We start from the raw sequence: 25,047 nt of genomic DNA, 5'->3' as shown, positions 1-25,047 counted from the left end.
CTCTCATGTCCCCGCATGGAGCTGGAGCTGATAGAGGGAGCTCATCCACACTCTCCCCAGGTGGGATTCGAACCTGGCAGCTTTCAGGTCAGCAACCCAACCTTCAAGTCACTTAGTCCACTACGCCATCTGGGGGCTCCTTCCTCCAAGGTCATGTGGAATGACTGAATGGAGTGGCATTACCTTCCCGCCGGAGCAGTACCTATTGATGCACTCACATTTGCATGTTTTTGAACTTCTGGGTTGGCAGAAGCTGGGGCTAACAGTGGGGGCTCTCTCCGCTCCCCCAATTTAAACCTGTGGCCTTTCGGTCCAGAAGTTCAGCAGCTCAGCGCTTTAACACGCTGCGCCATCAAGGGATATTATTTCCTAAAGGTTGTGAATATACAATATTTCTGATTGGGTTTTTTTTCTGTTGGAGGCAAGTATGAATGCTGCAATTAGGAAAAATGATTAGGATGCAATGGCCTTGCAGCTTTAAAGCCTGGCTGCTTCCTCCCTGAGTGAATTTTTTGTTGGGAGGTGTTAGCTGGCCCTGATTCTTTCCTGTCTGGAATTCCCTTGTTTTCAGAGTGGTGTTGTTTGCAATATTTTATGTGCTTCTACTGTCTGTGGCCCTGAGAAAACAGAGGATTTGCCAGACTTTGATGATGGGAATACTTTGTTGGGAGGTGTTAGCTGGCCCTGATTGTTTCCTGTGTGGAATTCCCCTGTTTATTTACTGTCCTGGTTTTAGAGATTATATTGTTCTGCATTATTCTATCCCAGTAATTATTTCATATTAAAGTAGAATCTCACTTATCCAACATTCACTTATATAATGTTCTGGATTATCCAACGCAGTCTGCCTTTTCATAATCAATGTTTTTGTAGTCAGTGTTTTAAATTCATTGTGATATTGTAGTGGTAAATTTGTAAATACAGTACAGTAGAGTCTCACTTATCCAACATAAAAGGGCTGGCAGAATACTGGATAAGCGAATATGTTGGATAATAAGGAGGCATTAAGGAAAAGCCTATTAAACATCAAATTAGATTATGATTTTACAAATGAAGCACCAAAATATGTTAGACAACAAATTTGGCAGAAAAAGTAGTTCAATACACAGTAATGCTATGTAGTAATTACTGTATTTATGAATTTAGCACCAAAATATCACAATATATTGAGACCATTGACTACAAAAATGCATTGGATAATCCAGAACATTGGATAAGCGAGTGTTGGATAAGTGAGACTCTACTGTAATTACTACATAGCATTACTGCACATGGAACTACTTTTTCTGTCAAATTTGTTGTATAACATGATGTTTTGGTGCTTAATTTGTATAATGATTACCTAATTTGATGTTTAATCGGCTTTTCCTGAATCCCTTCTTATTATCCAACATATTCACTTATCCTGCCGGCCTGTTTATGTTGGATAAGTGAGACTCTACTGTATATTGATAATCTTATATTATCTGCTTAAAAGTGGATTATATGAGGCCCCTTCTTCACAGCTGTATAAAATGCACACTGAAGTGGATTATATGGCAGTGTGGAGTCAAGATAATCCAGTGCAAAGCAGATAATGTAAGATTATAAATGGGTTATATAGCTGTGTGGAAGGGCCTTGAATCTACACTGCCATATAATCCAGTGCAAATTAGATAATCTGTGGAAGAAGCCTAAGTGAGGCCTAAATCTGCCTGTCCCCTAACTAAACCCTGGCTGTCCCTTGGCTGGTTGCTAGGCAACCAAGTGGGCAGAGATTAGCCCTCTAAACTGGCAGCAATTGGATAAAAAAAATTATTGCTCTCCCTCTAATTAGGACTTTATTTTTCTTTTCTTTTTGTTGTATCAACCTGGAGGCATGGATGATGGGTTGTGTTGTCAAATTTCGAGGTTGGGGGGCCTGTACTTTTGTTGTTTTGTGAGTCGCCGTGATGCCATCACTCTTTTATATATATAGATAGTAATAATAGTAATAATAATAATAATAATAATAATAATAATAATAATAATAATAATAATAATAATAATAATAATAATAATTGGCCCGGGCGTGATGACAGGCCCTTGACCTGTGGAGAAGAGCCTCGTGCCACCCAGGCCTCGCGCTCGCTTTGGAGACTCTCCTACGCTGCGCGCGCGCCTTGCGTCAGTCAGTCGGGGTAGGTAGGCGCGAGGCAGCGTCCTTCGGGTCCGGACGGAGCCCGAGGGGCGTCTTCCCAAGATGCACCGCGGCGGGCCGTCGCTGTCACCGCCAGCAGGAGGAGGCTGAGACGGAGGAAAGAGGAGGCGGCGGCGGCGGCTGCGCTTTCCTCACCGGCCTGCTTGCTTGGCTTCGTTTCGCCTTGCCTCGCTTTGCCTGCCTGGAGTGCCGCCGCCATCATGGTGCCCGGAGCCGCGGCCTGGGGCCTCTGAGCCCCTCACCGCCTCCTTTCCCCTCAGAAGAAGGAGGAGAAGGGAAAGCGGAGGCGGGCTCCTGCGTCCCCATCGGGCCTGGACCTGAGGTAAAAGGGCCTCCTGGGTTCAGTGTATTATATCGGCGGGCGGGGTGGAGAGGATGGGTTCCTTCTCCTTCCTTCTGCCCTCCCTTCCTGGCTCTCCCTTTCTTCCCTCCCTGGGCCTTGAACTGCTAGCAGCAGCGCCTAGGCCTCAATGGGTCCCCGCTCGAGCCCCGTTTTGTGGGCAAGAGGCGACCATGGGCCACACAAAGGAAATGGGGCTCCTCTCCTCCTCCTCCCTTCAGCAAATGTCGCCTCTTTTGATGAAGGAAAATATTTGGGGGGGGGGATACGCGAGGCTGACTGGCTGGCTGGCAGACAAACAAAGGGACTTGTACCTGAAGAAAATGCGCATTGGTCTGCTCTGCTTGATGTGGGGGAGAAAACGGTCAATATGAGCCAGTCTGCAGGGGCCCCATCTTCCTCTCTTTGACAGGAGAGACCGTCCAGTAAATAAAAAACAACATTCAGAAAAACAGACATGAAACAATCAGGGCCAGCAAACACCTCCCAACAAAGGATTCCCCCAAACAGGAAGCAGTCAAGCTTTGAAACTGAAAGGCTATTCAGTGCTAATCAAGGTTGCAGCATTCACACTTGCCTCCATCGGACAAGAGTTCTTTTTCCTACCCTGGACATTCCACATATATATAAACCCCACTTGCCTAGTTTCCAACAGACCTCACAACCTCTGAGGATGCTTGCCATAGATGTGGGTGAAACATCAGGAGATAATGCTTCTGGTACATAGCCATGCAGCCCAAAAAACTCACAGCAACCCAGAGACCATCCTTCTTTCAGAGACTGGCCTCCTAGGATTGGCCTGTTGAACTCCATGACCCTGGAGGTGACACCCTGACCCAGAAGTGCTTGGCCTCCACTTGTCCTTACAATTATTATTCATCTGGCATATTTATTCATACTTTGCTTTCTTCTCTGAAATGAGACTCTAAGCAGTTCACAACCTTTAAAAGCAATAGTGTTGTTGTTGCTGTTGTTGTTGTTATTATTTGTACCCTGTTTTCCTTTCTGAAATGAGACTCTAGGTAGCTCACAACCTTTAAAAGCAATACTATTATTATTAATATTAATATTTGTACCCTGCTTTCCTTTCTGAAATGAGACTCTAGGTAGCTCACAACTTTTAAAATCAGTACTATTATTATTATGATTATTATGATGATTATTAATATTCATACCCTGCTTTCTTCTCTGAAATGAGACTCTAAGCAGCTCACAACCTTTAAAAGCAATACTATTATTTATAATATTTATATTCGTACCCTGCTTTTCTCTTTGAAATGAGACTTGAAGCAGTTCACAACCTTTAAAAGCAATACTATTATTGTTATTAGTATTCGCACCCTTCTTTCCTTTCTGAAATTAGACTCTAAGCTGCTCACAACCTTTAAAAGCAATACTATTTTTATTCATGTTAATATTCATACCCTCCTTTCTTCTCTGAAATGAGACTCTAATCAGCTCACAACCTTTAAAAGCAATACTGTTGTTATTATTATTATTATTATTATTATTATTATTATTATTATTCACATCCTGCTTTCTTCTGTGGAATGAGACTCTAAGCAGCTCACAACCTTTAAAAGCAATACTATTATTATTAAAAATAATAATATTTGTACCCTCTTCTTGTCTGAAACAAGACTGAAAACAGTTCACAACCACACGAATTATGTGATTCAACAGCTAAAACATATAAATGTTAAATGACAATTGCTGAAAGCAAATACCGTAGTTGAAGCAGAAAGGTTCCCCACAATTTCTGGAGGCAGACATCAGGGACAAAGGGATTTGCAGTGGGGTCTGGAAATGATGTTGGATCTATCCATAAAGAGAAAAGAGTAGACAGTCTTCAGGACTTCTTCCTATTTTCAAAATTACTGCCATTTTAAAAAAAAACCTTGTGTGTGAAGACTTAGGGGGGGGGGGGTGGACAGAGAAATCTGGCTTCTTTTTCCTGTTTATCAAGGAACTCCAGTCAGAAACTGGATTTAGGTACACATACATGAAAGAAAAACCTATATAATTTAAGTAATTATTCATAGGATCAAACTGCAAAAAACTGAAAAGCATTCTCTTCCAGATCCTCCACAATTTAAACCCATTCTTCCCTACTGCTAAAATAAGCCAAATGCATTCCGTCTCCGAATAGAATTATGACCTGAGATTCAAGTTAAATATCTGCTTTTTAAACTTCATGTTAAGATTATATTTTTAAACGTAGAAATAATTATTCAAATGAGTGCCTTGCCAGCAAGAGAGAATGCTTATGCAGATCACAGTATTGTTCAAGCTCAATATGAATTGAAGGAGAGAAGCAGAGGTGTCCTAGATAGAAGTGCCTCAGTGCACTGTCACTCAGAGTTATGGTCCATTGACTAGTGTCTATCTTAGAGACATTGGTTGTCAGTTTCATGCAAGTTTCCAGGAAAGAAACAGTTGTCACCAATGGTCACAAATATGGTACCAGTCTCTGGAAAACCATCAGGAAGAAAATTACTGCTAGCCCCCATCTGATAATTGAAATTGAACCCTTAGGATGGTTACCTATTTTTAGGTTTAGAAATGATGGCATACTGTATGTTTACATTCATCTAACAATTAGGGCCTCATGTAGCATATTTGGAATTACAGTCAAAAGTTTTGATTTTTGCAGATTTCTTATTAATGGATTTGATGAAAAAAAATCATCTTTAGGAATCCCCAGGTCCTCCAGTGTGACTCTTGTGTTCAACTTCCTCCAGTCATGCTGGAGCACCTAGAGCAGTGGTTCTCAGTCTGCGGGTCCCCAGGTATTTTGGCCTACAACTCTCAGAAATCTCAGTCAGTTTACCAGCTGTTAGGATTTCTGGGAGTTGAAGGCCAAAACATCTGAGGACCCACAGGTTGAGTACCACTGACATAGAGCTTTCTAGAGAAGACACTTCTCTATGAATCTCTGGGTCCTCCAGTGTGATTCTTTGATCAGCTTCCATGTGCATTTGACCATAGTGTTGTACTGGAAGACCTAGAAATTCACAGAGAGGTTTTCTCACAAGTAAAACAAACGGCTTTTCTTTATTCGCTTTTATTCATTTTCATAGGGCCTTGTTCTAACTCCTAAGGGGCTGACTGTTTTTCATTGAAGAAACAGAAACTTAAAACTTATATTGGAATTGAGCATCCATATGAATTTTGCCTGCAGTACTTTGTCCATCTATCTGTTCACAGAATATGCCTAAAAATATGTGACTGAACAATTCCCATTTAGCTTATTACCATATATGTGCCCATGTAGAAATAATTTGAAAATCTTCACAAAATGATCTCTGTGGTGATGCTATAAGTTTACAACATCTGCCTTTATTTAGGAATTGTTGTGGATTGGACAGAAACATACAGAACAAATACTGTCATCTTCTACATACTGAATTTAAGATATTTGACTGTTACCAACCACCATTGAATCCATGTCCCAGTTTTAGTCTCGTTGTGCCCCTTATTTACAGCAAGTTGCAGTAAGGGTACTTTTCAGCCAGACATTGTCTAATTTTTGTTCCTTAATATATGTTTTCCAGTAAGAAAAAAGGGCCAAAGAAGTAGTAGGAAACTATAGGAGGAATACTAGTTGGTAGTGATGATGTCTGGATCCTCCATAAAATTCCATGAGTGAGGGAATTGCAGAATAAATACTGATCCGGAAGCATCCTAAATGTGTGTGGATTGTAAGACACAAAAGAGATCAAAGCTTTCCATGAACTAGCTGAGAAGTTTGTAAGAAGTTCCAGTTTTGAATTGGATTTTTCTGAAATGTATTTACTTTCAAGGTTTAGTAACACTTGTATCTGAAATATGTGAATGCAGAAGATAATGTTATTGTGCTCTGTTGTATTTATATTATTGGCATCCATTCTAAAGTGGGATACAAGTTGAGATTTGGCATTCTACTTGCTTTGCACAAATGTTCAAAAAAGAAAACAAGTTAGACACCTTTCAGATTGCCATTTCTATTGGTAGTTTAAGGACATTTTCTTTCTATGCTTTCACAGTCATTTTGGATTATAGTTTTACTGTAATTTGTTTCTTTTGAGATAGATTGATATTGAGGTAACAGCATTGATTTAGTAAACTTGCTTTCTTTTTAGGATGATGTTCCAAAAACATTAAATTTCTTGTAAATAAACTCTGGCTGTGATTATCTACTCAGTAATCCACAAATAGGCCTCTTTAACCTCAGTGGGACTTAGCTTTGTGTGGGGTTATGTTCTTGGTATTTATTTTCAACTTAATTTACTTGTAATTTAACACATTATATTTATTTCATGTAACTTGTTATGAATGGGGAGAAATTAGTGAGTAGGCATAAAAGCAATAGATTAGCTCATAAGATGTCCTTTCACAAATGGAGGGCTTTGTTCAGTATATGCAGGGAATGCTTGGATCCAGCACAGTTTTCCCCCTACCGAAGAATAAGGTGGTTTTGGCTAATAATGTATGGGCCTCCATCTCCAATGTTATCTCCTGGGTTATTCCTATTCCCCCAAAGCAGATTTGAGAGTGGGCACATAGTGGCACAGGCAGAATCAAATTCCCTTGGTTCAGCCATTGGGAATATACCACAGGTGAGTTCTGTTCATGAGTACTGGCAGTCCCCAAGTTACGAATAAGATAGGTTCGGTAGGTTTGTTCTTAAGTTGAATTTGTTTGTAAGTCAGAACAATGTGTGTAGTATGTATGTGTATATTTATGTGTGCATGTGCGTGCACACACGTTTTGGATGGCATACAGAAAGTTTAACACCCATGTGGTGTTATTTTGCTGTCTGTGTCCCTTACTTTCTGTCCCTGTGATAATTAGATTTTGAAAAATTTGGCTTGTTATGGAAACAAGGATTGGTGATAAAGCTTCAGTTGACACACCTTTTCTCCATAACAAGTCTTCTAGGAGTGAATTTCCCTCCCCAGATAGATTTCTCTCACTTCTTGTTGTCTCGCCCACATTCTTAACTAATATTTGTAAGTCAGACGTTTGTATGCAAAAGTAAAATGGGTGTATATGGCAGGTGTTTTGTGTTCTTTTTGGGGGTGAGATAGTATTACAGTGGTATACTTCTGAAATATGAAGTGACTTTATATGTTGAATTCAGAATTGAGCAGAGCAGAATTTTGTGAATTGTGTGATGCTGCGGGTAGAAAGGAGGCAAGTATTTCTGCTCTGCAGCATTGGGGATTTCCAAAAGAGTTAGACATCTTCCAGTGAAAGGAGGAGCTAATAAAAACCGATATCCTTGCTGGATCCCAATTACAGTAGCCAACGGAAAGAACCCTTCTGTTCATGGCGAGAGCAACCAGAACCTACCCCTATATATCCACTGAGAAATCCTAGGCATAATGATAAGTATGCCATAAGATATAAAATGAAAGGTGTTATAAAAGGTAGAAGAAAAACATGTTTAGAGTAGGATGCTTTCAGTTATTTTGGAAGGTACCAAAAACCATTGATATTTGTCAATATGGATACTGTGTGTGTTTTCAGTAAATTCTTAGATAAAATTCATGAATTTTTAGCCACTTCCATTTCATATGTTAAACGGTCTGCACCATTTCCTTTCAAATATGACTTCAGGGGGCCTCAATGTAAAAACATTTGGGGTATCTATTGTAGTGATCAAGGTTTTCATACAAGATTTTCAAAGAAAGTATGACATAATACCCAGGTAAAATAACCAACCCCCTCATTTAAAACAAATTATAACACATTGGATCTTGCTGTAACTATTCATTGCAGTCACTATAGGTATATATACCTACAATTCAATAAGATTTAGTAAGAGCTAGTGGGATTCCCCCCAAAAATCAAATCCTTATTGTAGATGCAACAAATATTAATCTTTGATTAACTTTATTTGAAATGTTCTTTTTCTTATATGTTTTTAAAAACCATTGGGTTGGTTTTACACTTACCCCTTATACGGTGGAGGAAACCAGGATATGGTGCAGATTGCCCACTGATATAATGTGGTTGTATAGTAACTTTGGCAGTTGCTCCATCTCCTTCCAGCACATGTTCCACAGTTTTCAGCTGGGGTTTTCAACGTTTTGTTTTTTTTGAGGTGAAAGAAAGATGCAAGGGGGGAAGAGTAAGTGAAAATCGTTGCCTTATTACTTTCTCCTAGTTCAAACAGGACTCTCTTGACTTCATCTCTGAAGTCATCGTACTATTCCCTTATAAATTACATGTATCATTTCCACAGTTAATCTGTAAAGATTATGGTTGCAATTAATGAAACTTCTAGAAGTGAATGTATTTCCAGGGGAGCTTTGGTAGTGAGTATTTTCACAATAACAGGATTGATGTGAGAAATTTTTTGTCCATCCAGTAATATTACATTAATATATTGCTCTCACTTGGTTTTGTTATACAATTATTATAGAATTTAAGTGCAGTTTTTGATTGGTTTTTCAGTTGTACTGATTGAATTTTGAAGAATTTTATTTAACTGTCCAGTTAGAATGACATATTAAGAATTTTTTTTCTGCCATTAAGCGTTGTATGAAGTTGTTATATCTTTACATTATATCTTTTAATAGATATTGGAAGCAGAAATAATACTGAAAGAATGGGAATAGTTTCCTACATCACAAAAAAAAGAAGAACTCTTAACATGTTTCAGCAAACTTTTTATTGAAATCAAACAACCAGGTCAGGTCAACCTTGCATAAAAAAGTATATTGACCCTTCTAAAGATAATTTAAAGACCTCCAAAATGCATCTAGGTTGATTTTTCCTCTCACCAGTTTCTACTTATGATTTAGATTTGTGGTTTTTTAACATGACCTCTGCTGTTTATTGTAGGCAAGAATACACAGCTCCAAAATGATTAGTAGTCATTCTTCTACGGCTTCAGCTTTATTGCTTTGTTGCACTTTTGTAGTTTGAAGTCTCTATTCTCCATCCCCCTACCCATCCCAAAGCTTCTAAAAAAACCTTGCTGTTAGACAGAAAATGAAGTGGAAAGGTGGGGGGCTCATCATGCATGGTTAACTGAAGTATGTCTGAAGTTTAATCTGGATTTCAGTTTGCTTATCTCTATCAATATCTATGCATCTAAATAGTGATGGAGCTGATTACTGCAGAAAATGAATGGGGTACTTCAGGATAAGATTTATTAAGATGTATAAGATGATTTTTGATCTAGTTGAGCAAATGTCCAAGAAGCATCCTGCCCCTTCTTCACAAAGCAGATACATTTCCGTTTTGGTGATCAGGCTTTGACTTTGGTAACTGCTCTGGTGATTGACTCTGCAGCTTTTTCTTCCACAGTTACTGTTGTTTTGTAGGCAGGACTGTCTCCATATATCACTTTCCAGCCAATCCTTCTCTTCAGCCTGTTCCAAACCGTCCAAGAACTCATTTTTGCACTGCCTTCTTTTTCTATCTGTTGTTGTAGGTATTGTTTATATATTTATTTATTTACATCACTTTTACCCCGCCTTCCTCACCCATAGGGACTCAGGATGGCTTACAACAGTCGGCAATTTACATTGCCTAGAACACATTCATAGAATCATAGAATAGTAGATTTGGAAGAGACCTCATGGGACATCCAGTCCAACCCCCTGCCAAGAAGCAGGAAATCGCATTCAAAGCACCCCCGACAGATGGCCATCCAGCCTCTGTTTAAAAGCCTCCAAAGAAGGAGTCTCCACCACAGTTTGGGGGAGAGAGTTCCACTGCCAAACAGCTCTCACAGTGAGGAAGTTCTTCCTGATGTTCAGGTGGAATCTCCTTTCCTGTAGTTTGAAGCCATTGTTCCGTGTCCTAGTCTGCAGGGCAGCAGAAAACAAGCTTGCTCCCTCCTCCCTATGACTTCCCCTCACATATTTGTACATGGCTATTATGTCTCCTCTCAGCCTTCTCTTCTTTAGGCAAAACATGTCCAGTTTTTTAAGCCGTTCCTCATAGGGCTTGTTCTCCAGACCCTTGATCATTTTAGTTGCCCTCCTCTGGACGCTTTCCAGCTTGTCAACATCTCTTTTCCATTGCGGTGCCCAGAATTGGACACAGTATTCCAGGTGTGGTCTGACCAAGGCAGAATAGAGGGGCAGCATGACTTCCCTGGCTCTAGATGCTTTACCCCTATTTCTGCAGGCCAGAATCCTGTTGGCTTTTTTAGCAGCTGCATCACATTGTTGGCTCATGTTTAACTTGTTGTCCACGAGGACTCCTTTTTCACATGTACTGCTGTTGAGCCAGGCGTCCCCCATTCTGTATCTTTGCATTCCGTTTTTTCTGCCAAAGTGAAGTATCTTGGATTTATCCCTGTTGAACTTCATTTTGTTAGTTTCAGCCCATCTCTCTAGTCTGTTAAGATCGTTTTGAATTCTGCTCCTGTCTTCTGGAGTGTTAGCTATCCCTCCCAGTTTGGTGTCATCTGCAAACTTGATGATCGTGTTTTATTGTTCAATAAAACAATAACAAAATCAATAAACATTACAACAGTACCACATCAATTAAAAACTCTATTAAACTCTATTAAAACATGAGTTATAAAATTTTAAAATGCATATGTAGTTAGATTTGTCCACTGACACCTTTCGCGTACGCCTTGATTCAAGCCATATCACCTCTGATATTGTGGCACTTTTGTTCCAAAGTACCCACAATGATAGACACAACAAGGTGTGGTCTTTGGGCACCAGGAGTCCCTTGGTTTGCTTTTTTGTGGGGTAGAGGAATGAGGCCCTAATTGTGCTCTCTGGTTTTAGGTACCTTTTCCAAAGTGTTTATCAGGCCATGTGTAAAAAGGCCTTATATTAGGATACATGGGTGAAAATAGGAGAAAATGGCCAATTATGCCTTTTAGAGTAATTGGTGAGCCAGTTGAAGTCTTAGGCTTATGCAAAATCTAGTGAATAGTAATTTTAGTAATTTAATTTTAAGGAGTTTGCCAGATATAAAAAGCAACGTGATGGGAAAATCCCTTTCGAGTTGCAAATGAAATTGCTAATGGTGACTTGGATTAGCAAATGACACCAGAAAGTCAAATTAGTCTTTTAGATATGTATATATCTAAATTGTTGGCCAGTCTTTTTAGAAACCACAAATAAAGGGGGTAAACTTCGTTAAGTTGCTGAAATACCAACTACATCGTTGTTGTTGTTATTGTTATTTTTGTTGTTATTATTATTATTATTATTATTATTATTATTATTATTTCTATCCCACATTTCTCCCAGAGCGGGACTCAAAGCGGTGTACAACATAACAAAAGTCAGATTACAAAACATAAAATACAGTAATATTCCCTAGCATATGTGAAATTAGCAATTTGTCACATTTTTAAAAAGTCTACATCCCTGGCCCCCATAAGATAAATAACATAAAAAGCATAATTTAACATTCTAGTTAAAAACCCCATATAAAAATGCAATTCCTTTTTTAAAAATAATTTTTATTGAATTTTAAAATTTTTCACACAATAATTACTTTTATCACATAGCAGATATATAATGTATCATACAATGCTTGCATAAATATTTTATATCTATTGTTGATTTATATCTACTACAATGTTAACATTTGTCCATCTATATTTCTTCACCACTGTGTATCCTCCCTCCCACCCCGAGCCACTTTTTATATATTGTCCAACCAAAATCTCATTTCTTCCTGAGGCGGTAGCCCTCATCCCTTTTTTGAAGTCCTTTCTCAATAAATTTTCCCCATACATCCTCAAAATCATATCCCATATCCCTCTTTTAACTTTTAATTTGCATGTTAGCTTATCATTTATTGCCAATTTCCATACTTCCTTATACCATTCTTCAATCTGAACATTTACCGTGTTTCCCCGAAAATAAGACCGTGTCTTATATTATTTTTTACTCCCAAAGATGCGCTAGGTCATATTTTTAGGGGATGTCTTATTTTTCCATGAAGAAGAATTCACATTTATTGTTGAACAAAAAAAATGAACATTTATTCTATACTGTACAGTAGTTGTCATCACAAACCAACATAACCAAACCAGACAAACTGTGACTTCTGTCAAGAATTTATTGTTACTACCATTATTTCCATATACAACTGGTATGTACATTTACCAATCCTGCATGCTCTGGTGTTTTGTTTGGTGGGCGCCGGACATGCTTCCAAACAAAAACTTTGCTAGGTCTTACTTTCGGGGGAGGCCTTACATTTAGCAATTCAGCAAAACCTCTACTAGGTCTTATTTTCTGGGGATGTCTTATTTTAGGGGAAACAGGGTATTACTTTTCTCCAGTTCCTTGCTATAAGCATTCTTGCTATTGTCAATAAATTTGTTATTGCTTCTTTTTATTTTTTATCCATCTTATTGTTATTATAAATTGATAATAATGCAATACCAGGGCTTCTTTCCAGTTTGATGTTCATTATATCCTCTATCTTTTTAAATATTTTATACCAAAATTTCCTTACATATTTACAATGCCACCACATATGTATATATGTTCCCACTTCCTGACAGCCTCTCCAGCAATTTTTTGGATGGTTTTTATTAATATTTGACATTTTTAATGGTGTTAAATACCATTTCCAAATTATCTTATAATAATTTTCTTTAACTCTTATTGATAAATTTTTCAAGTGCCTTTGTTTCCACAATTGTGACCATTCCATTTCATTTATTTTCACATCTAACTCCTCCTCCCATATTTCCTTAAGAGTGGTATTTTTTCTCTCTCCTTCTTTTATTCCACCCAATATTCTATAGATTCTACCCGTTACACCTTTCAATTTTTTATAATAATCTGTATCCCTTCAATTTTGTATTATTTGTTCAAATTGGTTAGGTTCCTTCTCCTCTTTATTATTTTTTACCCAATTCTTATACCATTGTTCTAGCTGAACTCCATGGAACATGTCAATTTTGTTTCCCCAAATTCCTCCTTTATCTTTTCCTTCTTCATTCCATTCTTAGTCCAGTCCCCTATTTTGTCTAGGTTTTTTCCCTTAATACTTTACCCATTATATTTTTTAAAATTTTAGGGAACTTCCTTTTCATTATAACTGTAATTATTTTTGAACCCTCCGGTATTAACTTTTTCTTATATTTAATCCATATGTCTAATACATTCTTTAACATTGGGTTTCCAATTTCCCTAATTTCCTTTCTTGTGAAATCCTTAAAAAATATATTCCGTATTTCTTCCTCTACTTTTTCAGAATCTGTTTTTAACCATTCTATATTGTCCTTGTTTATCATTCCTTCAATAACCAATCTTAATCTATTAGCTTCATAATATTGTTTTATATTTGGGAGTGCTAATCCTCCTTCCTTTTGTGGTCTATACCATAATTGTTTGTTTATCCTATTTCTCTTATTACCATTACAGTAATTGTTTATCATTTGCTGCCATTTATTCAAATTCTTTTTCCGTAATTTGGAGTGGTAGCATTCTGAATATAAAATTTATCCTTGGAAGTATTTTCATTTTTATTAATGCAGTTTTCCCAAACCATGATAAATTTAAATTTTCATATTCTAATAATTGCTTTTTAACCTTATCCCTTAACGCTATTATATTTTCCTCTTCCATTTCTTTTAAATCCTTGGTTATGATTGTAATTCCTATGAGCCATAAATACACCATTACTGAAGGTCTGCAGTATATGAATTGCACATTGCACATCAAAGGTAGATATTTGCCTACTTACCTTCTTCATGGAAGGCCTTCTTCCGAAAAGAAAGCAGCAAGGGGGCTGTTCTAACCTTTTTAGAAAGGGATTTAAAGAGCCTTGGGGCCAACACTGAAAAGGCCATCTCTTGTTTCCACCAGTTGCACATGTGACAATGGTGGGACCGAGACCAGGGCCTCTCCTGATGAACTCAGAGCTCATGTGGGCTTGTAGGAGAAGATGCAGTCCGGTAAGTAGGCTGGGCCTGAACTGTTTAGGGTTTTATAGGCTAAGGCCAGCACCTTGAATTGTTCCTGGAAACAAACTGGTAGGCAGTGAAGTTGTTTTAGGAGAAAGGTCGTTCTTTTCCTATACCTTTGAGCAATCTGGCAGCTGACTTTTGTACCAGTTGAAGTTTCCAAACGTTCTTCAGGGTCAGCCCTACATAGAGCTCATTATAATAGTCTAATCTGGATGTGACTAAGATGTGTACCACCATGGCCAGATCAGGCTTTTCAAGGCTTGTCATGGAGTAGGCCTTTAAATTTGCTGTATCTTGTGCTCGGCCAGATTGGCTGTGAGTCTGGCACCAACTTTGCTCTGGCCTCTGTCTCACCCTCTTTATTGCAACCAGCTCCTCATTGAACCAAGGTGCTGGTCTAGCTCTGCATAGTGAGTGGGGTGTTTGGGAGCGATTATGTCAACTGCCCTAGTCATTTTTCCATTCCAAAGGTCTGCCAGGGCTTCGACAGAATCACCTATCGCCATGGCAGGACAATCTCCAAGAGCCGTCAGGAACCTGTCGGGTTCCATACACCTCCTGGAGCAAACCATCTTAATTGGTCCCACTCCCCGCAGAGGATTGGGGCAGTGGTAACTCTAAACCTGATCAGGTAGTTATCGATCCATGACAATGGGACTATAGCCAAGTCCCGCACACCGTCACCTTCCCATCCCATAGAAAAAACTAGGTCCAGAGTGACCAGCTGCATGGGTGGTGCCATTTACTAGTTGAGATAGGCCCATAGTTGTCATGAAGTCCTGAGTTGAAGTCCCTCAACACAATGAGCCACTGGGACTCCAACACCAGGTTTGAGATCCCCCGGCAAGCTCAGGTAGGAAGATCTTACAGTGACTAGATGCCATCATCTAAGTAGCTGAACATTCTTTCTACTGACTTTTGTTCCCAAATTCTGTTACTCTAGCCCAGTGGTTCCCAACCTTTTTTAGATCAGGGCCCCCTTTGACCAGGGACCACTTTGACTAGTGACCACTTTGACTAGGGCCCACTCTCCAACATTAGTACCGAAAGGATTATGAATGAGTTTTTGGTCAACTTTAGATTTGGTTTGGTTATTTGGGATGCTGATTCAGAAAACTGCATTGGATAGACCACATCAGCTCTAGTTTCTGATACAGAACATATACCATCAAGTAGTTGTCACCTGCTAGTCCACAGAAAACTATATTTAGTAATCTAGAGATGATGTGGTCTATCCAATGCAATGGTCAACTCTGTGGAAAGGAGCGGTGTAATGAAGTATGAGTTTTGTATTCATGTTTGTTGTGTTTAACTATGTGCTTGTGTTTTGGTTGGGTAGGTGTGAGACGGCGGCAGCCATTTAGTGGCTCTCCTCTGAGGCAGTTGCCATGGAGATGTGGGCGGAGCCATCTGCCGAGGGGAGGAGAAGTGAAGAGGTTTTTAAAAGTGAAGCCTTAGTCTGTGCTCTGCTGAGGCACAGGGAAGATTGATTCCAGGTTGAGGGGATCAAGGAGACTCAATTGTTCATTTTGAGTCAGTTTTAAATAAGTTTGGTGACTTATTTAATGTAGTCTGTGTCCTGGAAAGGCACAGAGAATCTGTGATAGTATATCACAGGGGTGACTGTGGTTTGAAGTCACCGGATAGTCCAAATTTCAGACTTTGGGAACCAATCCCAGCTGGACTCACAGAGATCCATTGAAGTAACAGTTTAAAAGGAGAAGAGGAAGAGGTTTTAACTACTTTAAGTAAAAGAAGTGATACTTTAGAGCAGGCGTCCTCAAACTTTTAAAGCAGAGGGCCGGTCCACAATCCATTAGACTGTTGAGGGGCCGAATTATCATTTGAAAAAAATACGAACAAATTCCTATGCACACTGCATATGTCTTATTTGTAGTGCAAAACAACAACAGCAATGAAATAACAATACAATATTTTAAAATGAAAACAATTTTAACCAACATAAACCTATCAGGATTTCAATGGAAAGTGGGGGCCTGCTACTGGCCAATGAGATAGTCTAGTTAATTAGGATTGTTGTTGTTGTGTGCCTTCAAGTCATTTCAGACTTTGGGCGAGCTTGAGTCTAAAATTATTTATTTATTTATTTACTACATTTATTTACTACATTTATATCCCACGCTTCTCGCCCCGAAGGGGACTCAGAGCAGCTGTACTATGTACATACAATATATTATATTATTACCATAGCACAATATTAGTATTATATATTACTATATTGAACTATACCACTATACTGTGATATTATATGTAATATATAACATATAATTAATATTATCATATGGTATTATTATTAGTATTATATTGTATAACATTATAATATTTTATCAATATTATATGTATATACTATATATTATATTATTAAAACTGATATAAAAGTATTATATTATAAAACTGAAGGTGAGGCCAGGTAAAAGACTTTGGAGGGCCGCATCCGGCCCCCGGGCCTTAGTTTGGGGACCCCTGCTTTAGAGAGTTTGATTCATCTCATTCTAGTATTGTAATAAGAATACCTCTAAGTGAAACATCTTTTGTAACCACCAAGCTTGTGCCTGAATAAACTTGATATTGTTCTTTTTACATCAAAGCCTCTGTCATCTACAGATTCCCTCAGCACAATTGTGCTACCATTTTAACACCAAATAAAGTAAAAGGCTTCCTCTGAGCTATTGGGGGGTTGAGCACTTTTATAATCTAAAGGTGTCTCTCGACACAGTGGTGGCTGCATTTCCACTAATCGGTGGCTGTTATCTTTTATTATTTGAGACATCTATTCGTTATTAATTGGGTCTTCTAGGTTACCCTCCTTCACAAATTGGTGGCAGCGGTGGGATAAAAAGATTCCCCCCTGCCTGAAGGAGCCTTAGTCGTTATAAAATTAATAAAATAAATAAAGAGGAAGGGGGTTTGTGGACCGGAATTTCGTTCTCGGACGCAGCCCACTGCTGGGCTGTGGCCCACAGGTTGAGAACCACTGTTCTAGCCTGTTATATCATTTCCCTGTTTAGAGGTTTATAGTGTTTCTTTCAGGATTCCAAACCAAAATAAAAAATAATGTAAAAAAAGACTTCTAAACCATTTTGAAGACAACTCTCTTTCGAACTATATAAACCGTACTGATTATCATTGTTATCATAGTACCATCACTGTTCAAGAAAAAGAATGAGAAAAATATTTCCCTAGAATCATAGAATCATAGAATAGTAGAGTTGGAAGAGACCTCATGGGCCATCCAGTCCAACCCCCTGCCAAGAAGCAGGAAATCACATTCATAGCACCGTCGACAGATGGCCATCCAGCCTTTGTTTAAAAGCCTCCAAAGAAGGAGCCTCCACCACAGTCCGGGGAAGAGAGTTCCACTGCCGAACAGCCCTCACTGTGAGGAAGTTCTTCCTAATGTTCAGGTGGAATCTCCTTTCCTGTAGTTTGAAGCCATTGTTCCGTGTCCTAGTCTGCAGGGCAGCAGAAAACAAGCTTGCTCCCTCCTCCCTATGACTTCCCCTCACATATTTGTACATGGCTATCATGTCTCCTCTCAGCCTTCTCTTCTGCAGGCTAAACATGCCCAGTTCTTTAAGCCTCTCCTCATAGGGCTTGTTCTCCAGACCTTTGATCATTTTAGTCGCCTTCCTCTGGACGCTTTCCAGCTTGTCAACATCTCCCTTCAACTGTGGTGCCCAGAATTGGACACAGTATTCCAGGTGTGGTCTGACCAAGGCAGAATAGAGGGGGAGCATGACTTCCCTGGATCTAGACGCTATTCCCCTATTGATGCAGGCCAGAATCCCGTTGCCTTTCTTAGCAGCCGCATCACATTGCTGGCTCATGTTGAACTTGTTGTCCACAAGGACTCCAAGATCTTTTTCACATGTACTGCTGTCTAGCCAGGTGTCCCCCATTCTGTATCTTTGCATTCCATTTTTTCTGCCGAAGTGAAGTATCCTGCATTTGTCCCTGTTGAACTTCATTTTGTTAGTTTCGGCCCATCTCTCTAGTCTGTCAAGATCGTTTTGAATTCCGCTCCTTTCTTCTGGAGTGTTGGCTATCCCTCCCAGTTTGGTGTCGTCTGCAAACTTGATGATCGTGCCTTCTAACCCTTCGTCTAAGTCATTAATAAAGATGTTGAACAGAACCGGGCCTAGGACGGAGCCCTGCGGCACTCCACTCGTGACTTCTTTCCAAGATGAGGACGACGCATTTGTTGGGTTATCTAAGCAATCATGCATGCGTTTTTAATGTGGGATGGTTTATGTAGTTAGTTATGTCTGTTGCTTAGTAACCTGACAAGCTGCATTCCAGAGTTGATGACACCATTTAGGGGGTTTTGCATATGAAATGGGAAATGGGTGTATCCTTTTTAGGGACACACAGGAAGTGATGTACAGATGCCTCTTCCTGTCTCTTCCTCTTTGCTCCTGACCATGCCATGCTGATGTTCCTGTCTGTTAAGAGATATGTAGTTTCCTGAACTGTTTTTCTTTGGAACTAAGATGTTTTTGCCTGTATGACCATCATCATACAAGATTGTGAGTAAACATATTTTTGCTATTTTATTTGATGTCTCTGATGCTTATTTTATGCACATGACTTTTTAAAGGGAAAGGGAGGCTGGATATTTTGTCTTATTGTTTAATTTCTTTTTACCTCTGCTCACATAAACCCCTAGTCTTCTGCGTTTTTACTGCTTCACTAATATTTAACCATATTGGAATCATAATCTTAACAGGTTATGAAAATATATTCCTATTAGCATTGGTGAGCACCCTTTGGGTTCGTTCGCTTAGCCAATTACAGATCCACCTAACTGTAGTTTTGTCTAGCCCACATTTTACTAGTCTGTTTGCCAGAAGGTCGTGGGAGACTTTGTCGAAGGCCTTACTGAAATCCAGGTATGCTACATCCACGGCATTCCCTCTCCTGCTTACAGTCTAAACACACCATCCACAAGGAAGGGTATGGCAATGGAGCAAGGGATTTAGTCCAGCAGAAACTGCCTCTTCTCTCCCTCTGAGGCCTGGTCAATGATAACTAATAAAGCAATGCTCTTGGTATTGTTTCTCCCAAATCAAAACCATCCCGTGTCATCACAGAAATGATTTTGTACTATGAAGTGTTACTGCATTTTGGAAGACTTCTTAGGATTGTATGTTGTAGAGATGAAAAACACTCCTTAACATCAGTATAAAACTATTGAAAGAGATGGTAAATAAATTATATGGTCAAAGATATCAATTTATCAACCAGTCTGAATATCAGATAGTTAACTGACAGTGTGTTTTAATAGCAAAGTACTTTATTTGTAGAACTGCTAGTTCCAGATGACTCAGAAAGGAAGCCCAAGAGAGCTTAAAAATGAGACCCTTAGGATTCCAAGCAATATTATTAACATTATTTTTTTATTTCAGCAAGACAACCAGTCCTATAGATTGCTTACCTGTTTTAAAGGTGTTGTGCAGAGCCATTTTATAAAAGACCAAAAATGCAAATAGTAACTGTGTGGGAGAAACCCATTTGTCCTGAAAATAGAATTTGAGTCCACAGGGAAGAATATTATACCCTAGAGATGAACACATTTCTCAAAGCAACTATTCCATCTGTAGTCTTTTGGCTCTTATCCAACTGAGGAAATCTAACAAAATGTATAACTTTGCTGAAACCTTCCCTATATCAGCACCTTTAGCACTAATAGTTATTTGCCTTAATTGTTTCTTCAAATAGAAAAAACAACGGCCCCATCCTATGACAGTGCCATTTTGCAGTCCTGCAGAGAAATAATGAAGAATGAAGTATTTTTACATAAATTTAAAAAAGCAGAATATGAGATGGCGATTTTATTTGGATTTTTCTGACTGATCTAATGAGTTGCTGTGCATTCACAATAGTTTGTATGATGTGTTTCTGTGCAAAAAATATTCAGGTGATTATGTGGCTACATTAGTGTCCTACTTCTGGTATCATTGCACCTTTGCTTCTCTTCACCAAATTGTTTTCTGTTGATCCTCCTTACCCTGTTTCCCCGAAAATAAGACATCCCCAAAAAATAAGACCTATCAGAGGTTTTGCTGAATTGCTAAATATAAGGCCTCCCCTGAAAGTAAGACCTAGCAAAGTTTTTGTTTGGAAGCATGCCCGCTGAACAGAACACCAGAACTTGCAGGATCGGTAAATGTACATACCAGTTTTACATGGAAATAATGGTAATAATATATTAAAATGTTATATCTTCTATATATATAAAAGAGTGATGGCATCACGGTGACCCACAAAACAACAAAACTACAGGCCCCCAACCTCTAAATTTGACAACACAACCCATCATCCACGGCTCTAGGTTGATACGACGAAAAGAAAAGAAAAATAAAGTCCTAATTAGAGAGAGAGGAATAATTGCTTTTATCCAATTGCTGCCAGTTAGAAGGCTAAGCTCCTCCAACTTGGTCTCCTAGCAACCCAATAAAAAATAATAAAAAACACTAAAAAATAATTAAAAACACTAAAAATTAATACAATAAAATACTATAACAGAAAATAACTAAAAATAATGCAAGAAAATAATAAAATATAATAAAAAGATAACTTGCAATAAAATTTATATAAAATACAAATAACGTCAAATAAAAATTACACAATTTTTAACCAATACCACCACCACTTTGCCACAGCAACGTGTGGCTGGGCACAACTAGTTATTTATATTTATACAGTAGTAACAAGACATTCTTGACAGAAGTCATAGTTTGTCTGGTTTGGTTATGTTGGTTTGTGATGACAACGACTGTACAGTATATAATAAATGTTCATTTTTTTTGTTCAACAATAAATGTGAATTCTTCTTCATGGAAAAATAAGACATCCCCTAAAAAATAAGACCTAGCACATCTTTGGGAGCAAAAAATAATATAAGACACTGTCTTATTTTCGGGGAAACACGGTATTTGTGATTTTGATCTTTGTGGATCTGATTATGCATGAATGTAATTAATTTGTTATTTCTATGAATCTCTGGGCCCTCCAGCATGACTTTTTCGTCAGTTTCTGGCAGAAGTTAGCCATAGGATCACTCTAGGGATCTAAAGCAGTGGTTCTCAACCCGTGGGTCCCCAGGTGTTTTGGCCTATAACTTCCAGAAATCCCATCCAGTTTACCAACTGTTAGGACTTCTGGGAGTTGAAGGCTAAAACATCTGGGGACCAACACAGGTTGAGAACCACTGTTCTAAAAGATTAGTAGAGAAGTGTTCTTTCAGGTCAAAACTCCACTTTTTTATTTGCCGTTTTCACAATTTTATGGAGGTCCTTTGCCTCTAACCTTAGCAAATGTGGAAGGCCACTGTACTATGATTGTTATGTGAGGAAGGGAGGGAGATAGCTATGGTATAAAGGCTGTTGGATGAACCTGACTAAGCCTCCTTACAATTCTGATCAAGTGACAACTAATTTGATCATGATCAAATACAGTATACCACGAAACAAATAAAACCGACCTTGTGTGACTAGTAAGCATCCCTTTCTATTGTGATGTAGTGGCACTGGATAGCAAGAGCAGGGGCAAATATTCTAATGCCTCAGTTCTTCATGAGCAAGCCCATCCTTCCATTCTTTCTTACTTTTCCTCCACATTCTTGATATCCTTACTTTCTGCAACTTGCTTGCTTTCTGTATCAATAGGAAACCATAAAAGGGGGAATAAACAGTTTTACAATATCCAGAAGTGTGTTTCGGGGTATATTAGGAAACTTAATGATTCTTTATTCAACCAGCAGTCAGATTTCTATAATGTTGATTTGGATCTTGTTGTTTTAATATTTTTATTACACACATGGCTATAAAAACAATGTTGCACATTGCAACTTTTTCTAATGTGTTTCGGTAAAGTACATTAGAGTAGCACAGCTTGAAATTATGCAAAGACATGGGTCAGCTTGCAGGTAGCTTCTTTAGTACTTTTGCAAAGAGAGGAGGAAATTGCCTCTGCCCAATTTTCAGGGATTCAACTTTTCCACTTAAGCCTTCCTTTCTACATCCTATGCAATCTACAAGGTTGCTCAACCCACAGGAGAGGACTGTCAGGGTTTGAGGGAAAGGGGGAATATAGGTTGTAGAAAAGTATGCTTTTCTGTGGATCTAACTTGCAGATTTTGTAAATGTATTTTGCTGTTCAATATGTCTAATAGAGTAGCTGATAAAACAGAAATATTAAAATAAAAGAGAAAGATGATATGATGTGTCTATAAGATATGTATTCAAACCGATGTAGGATTTCTTGCTATTGTATTTTAATATATTAGTCATGTAAGTGTGTGTAATAAACAGATTCAATTAACATCTGTGTCCTAGAAGTGCTTGTCTGAAGTGCTGTTTAATGGTTCAAAAATCATCTTGCTGTTTGTTGTATGTATTTGTGAGACAGGCAGACACAATGTAAGAAATTTGGAAAAAAGGTATTGAATCAATATTTGTTTACAAAATGAAAGAAATTGTCATTATATGGTAAAGCGGTAGGATTACTCAAGCAAGTGGAATAATAGTTTTTGAAAACTAAGAAAAAAGATCGCTTTTAAAAGTTGGTTTTTTGTCCCAGAGAGCATATTAGCTTAGCAGAGCTAGTACATGGTGTATAATAGCAAGTATTCTGTCAAGGGTCAGCTTGTTTTGGAAATATTTTTCTTTGCAGATGCAGTGCAGTTTCTAGCTGATCTAAGACAGAGTTTTGTAATTGCTGCTGTTTCAGCAAACTATTTCTATAAATAAAACTTTATTCATATTTTGTATATGGCTTTGTTAGAAATTACTTAGATATTCTTTAACTTTCAATTTATATATAAATTTCTGACTCAAGAAGTTAAGGTTTGAATAGCTACCACCTATGAGATGTTGTGGACTACAGCATGGCGAGAAGTTGGGTATTATGGAAATTGTAGTCCAAAATATCTGGAGTGCATCAGATTGCCCATTCTTGCTATAAACAAATTCAGGGTTTTTTTTAAAAAAAATTAAAGGTTGTGATTTTGCCAATATATATATATTTCTAAACTTGAAGTATGCCTGACATTGCAAGAGGTTCATTAAAATACACTTAAACATAGTTACTGTTTCCTTGGCTTCTGCCATGTGATGAGTCATTTATTGTCACTTATTGTCATCTTGGACAGCCTGGTTAGGCATAGACAGTAGCTATACAAACAACTTTTAAATAATCACTTTCTAAACTTGAGCAAGTTTCTGACTAGGCTAATGAGAATTGAGTAATTGAGAGTTTAAATTTGCAGTGCATTTTGTTGATAGTACTCTGTGTGTGTATGCATGCGTGCTTTCAAGTTGTCCGTCAACTAACGTTAACCTGTTCTTTGGGTTTTGTTAGGCACATAATTAGATGCATTTTTGCAAGTTCCTTCCTCTGAAATATAGCCCATAGTACCTGTGACCCTGCTTAGTTTCCAAAATCAGACTGGATCTGGTTTCTGCCTGTGTCAAATTCTCTAACTTTTTAAAAATAGTACAGCTAAGACTTAAAGGGTTTTCTAATATACAATGTCTTCACCTGTGGATAAGCATAGTTCTCTTCTTTTTAAAATTTAAACCACCTGAATTTGTTCATGCTGTTACATTTTCTAGCCTTTGATGTAGGAAATCTTTTGGCAGTTCAGATGCCTCCTTTTTGTGTTAGGAAAAGTGAAACTTTAAGGAAACCTCTTTCCTTGCCCTGATATAATGAAGTAATTCTAGTCTGATTGTGATAGTAAGAATAGAAGTCATGAATGGAAATGCAAGTGAAAAAGAAAACAGAGCAGAGATGGAGAACTGAAGTTGAGGAGTAATGGAGAAAAGTACAAACTAGACTAAGAAAGAATCATTGTACTTTTCCATTATTTATTTATTTCTATCCCGCTTTTCTGTCATGATGGGACTCAAAGCGGCATATAGTATGAAAAATCAAAGCAGTCGCAAACAAAAAATACGAATATGAACCCCGATGAATAAGAAATTAACAATTTCAGACATTAAACATTATGAACTCCCGTTACCCATGACAACTAGTATAAAACTAGCATAGCAACATAAATTAAAAACATATCAGTAGTACCCATGTAGTGTCCTATTCCTTTATGCTGTGAAACAAATCAATTGCCAAAGGTCCGCTATATAGTTCACATATTGTACATCACAATGACTGTCAATCTACTGGCCTGCTTCCAAAGGAAGGTTTTTGCTTGCTTCCGAAATGGCAGCCTCTTTTGGGAGGAAGTTCCAGAACTCTTTCATGTTCCCACCAGCTGAGCTTCAGACGATGGTGGAACAGAAAGTAGGGCCTCTCTTGACAATCTCCCTATGTGGGCTCAGAGGAGGAGATGCAATCAAATAAGTAGGATGGGCCCAAACCATTTAGGGCTTTATAGGCTAAAGCTAGTACCTTGAATTGCACCCAGAAATGAACTGGCAGCCAGTGTAGTTGTTTTAGGAGATGAGTAGTTTTTCCCCTATACCCTTCTGCTGTGAGCAATCTGGCAGCTGACCTTTGCACCAGTTGAAGTTTCCGAACGCTCTTCTGGGACAGCCCCATGTAGAGCGCGTTACAGAAATCTAATCTGGATGTAACTAAGTCGTGTAC

General features: G+C 38.3%; 1 protein-coding gene across 5 annotated transcripts in view; it reads left to right on the top strand.

The window, feature by feature from the left end:
* The first annotated feature begins 2,160 nt into the window (after positions 1–2,160).
* Positions 2,161–25,047, top strand: part of znf148 (zinc finger protein 148) — a 56,034-nt gene continuing 33,147 nt past the window's right edge. For 4 of the 5 annotated variants that reach the window (XM_008109423.3, XM_008109413.3, XM_003214868.4 and 1 more), the window contains exon 1: positions 2,161–2,501. The gene's annotated coding sequence lies outside the window, so the exon portion shown is untranslated. The remainder of the gene's footprint in view (positions 2,502–25,047) is intronic. The other variant, XM_008109398.3, reaches the window with a different exon arrangement.

Source organism: Anolis carolinensis, chromosome 1 (assembly GCF_035594765.1).
Source record: "Anolis carolinensis isolate JA03-04 chromosome 1, rAnoCar3.1.pri, whole genome shotgun sequence".
In the NCBI taxonomy this organism is placed as follows: Eukaryota; Metazoa; Chordata; class Lepidosauria; order Squamata; family Dactyloidae; genus Anolis; species Anolis carolinensis.
This window is presented reverse-complemented; position numbering and strand designations above follow the sequence as displayed.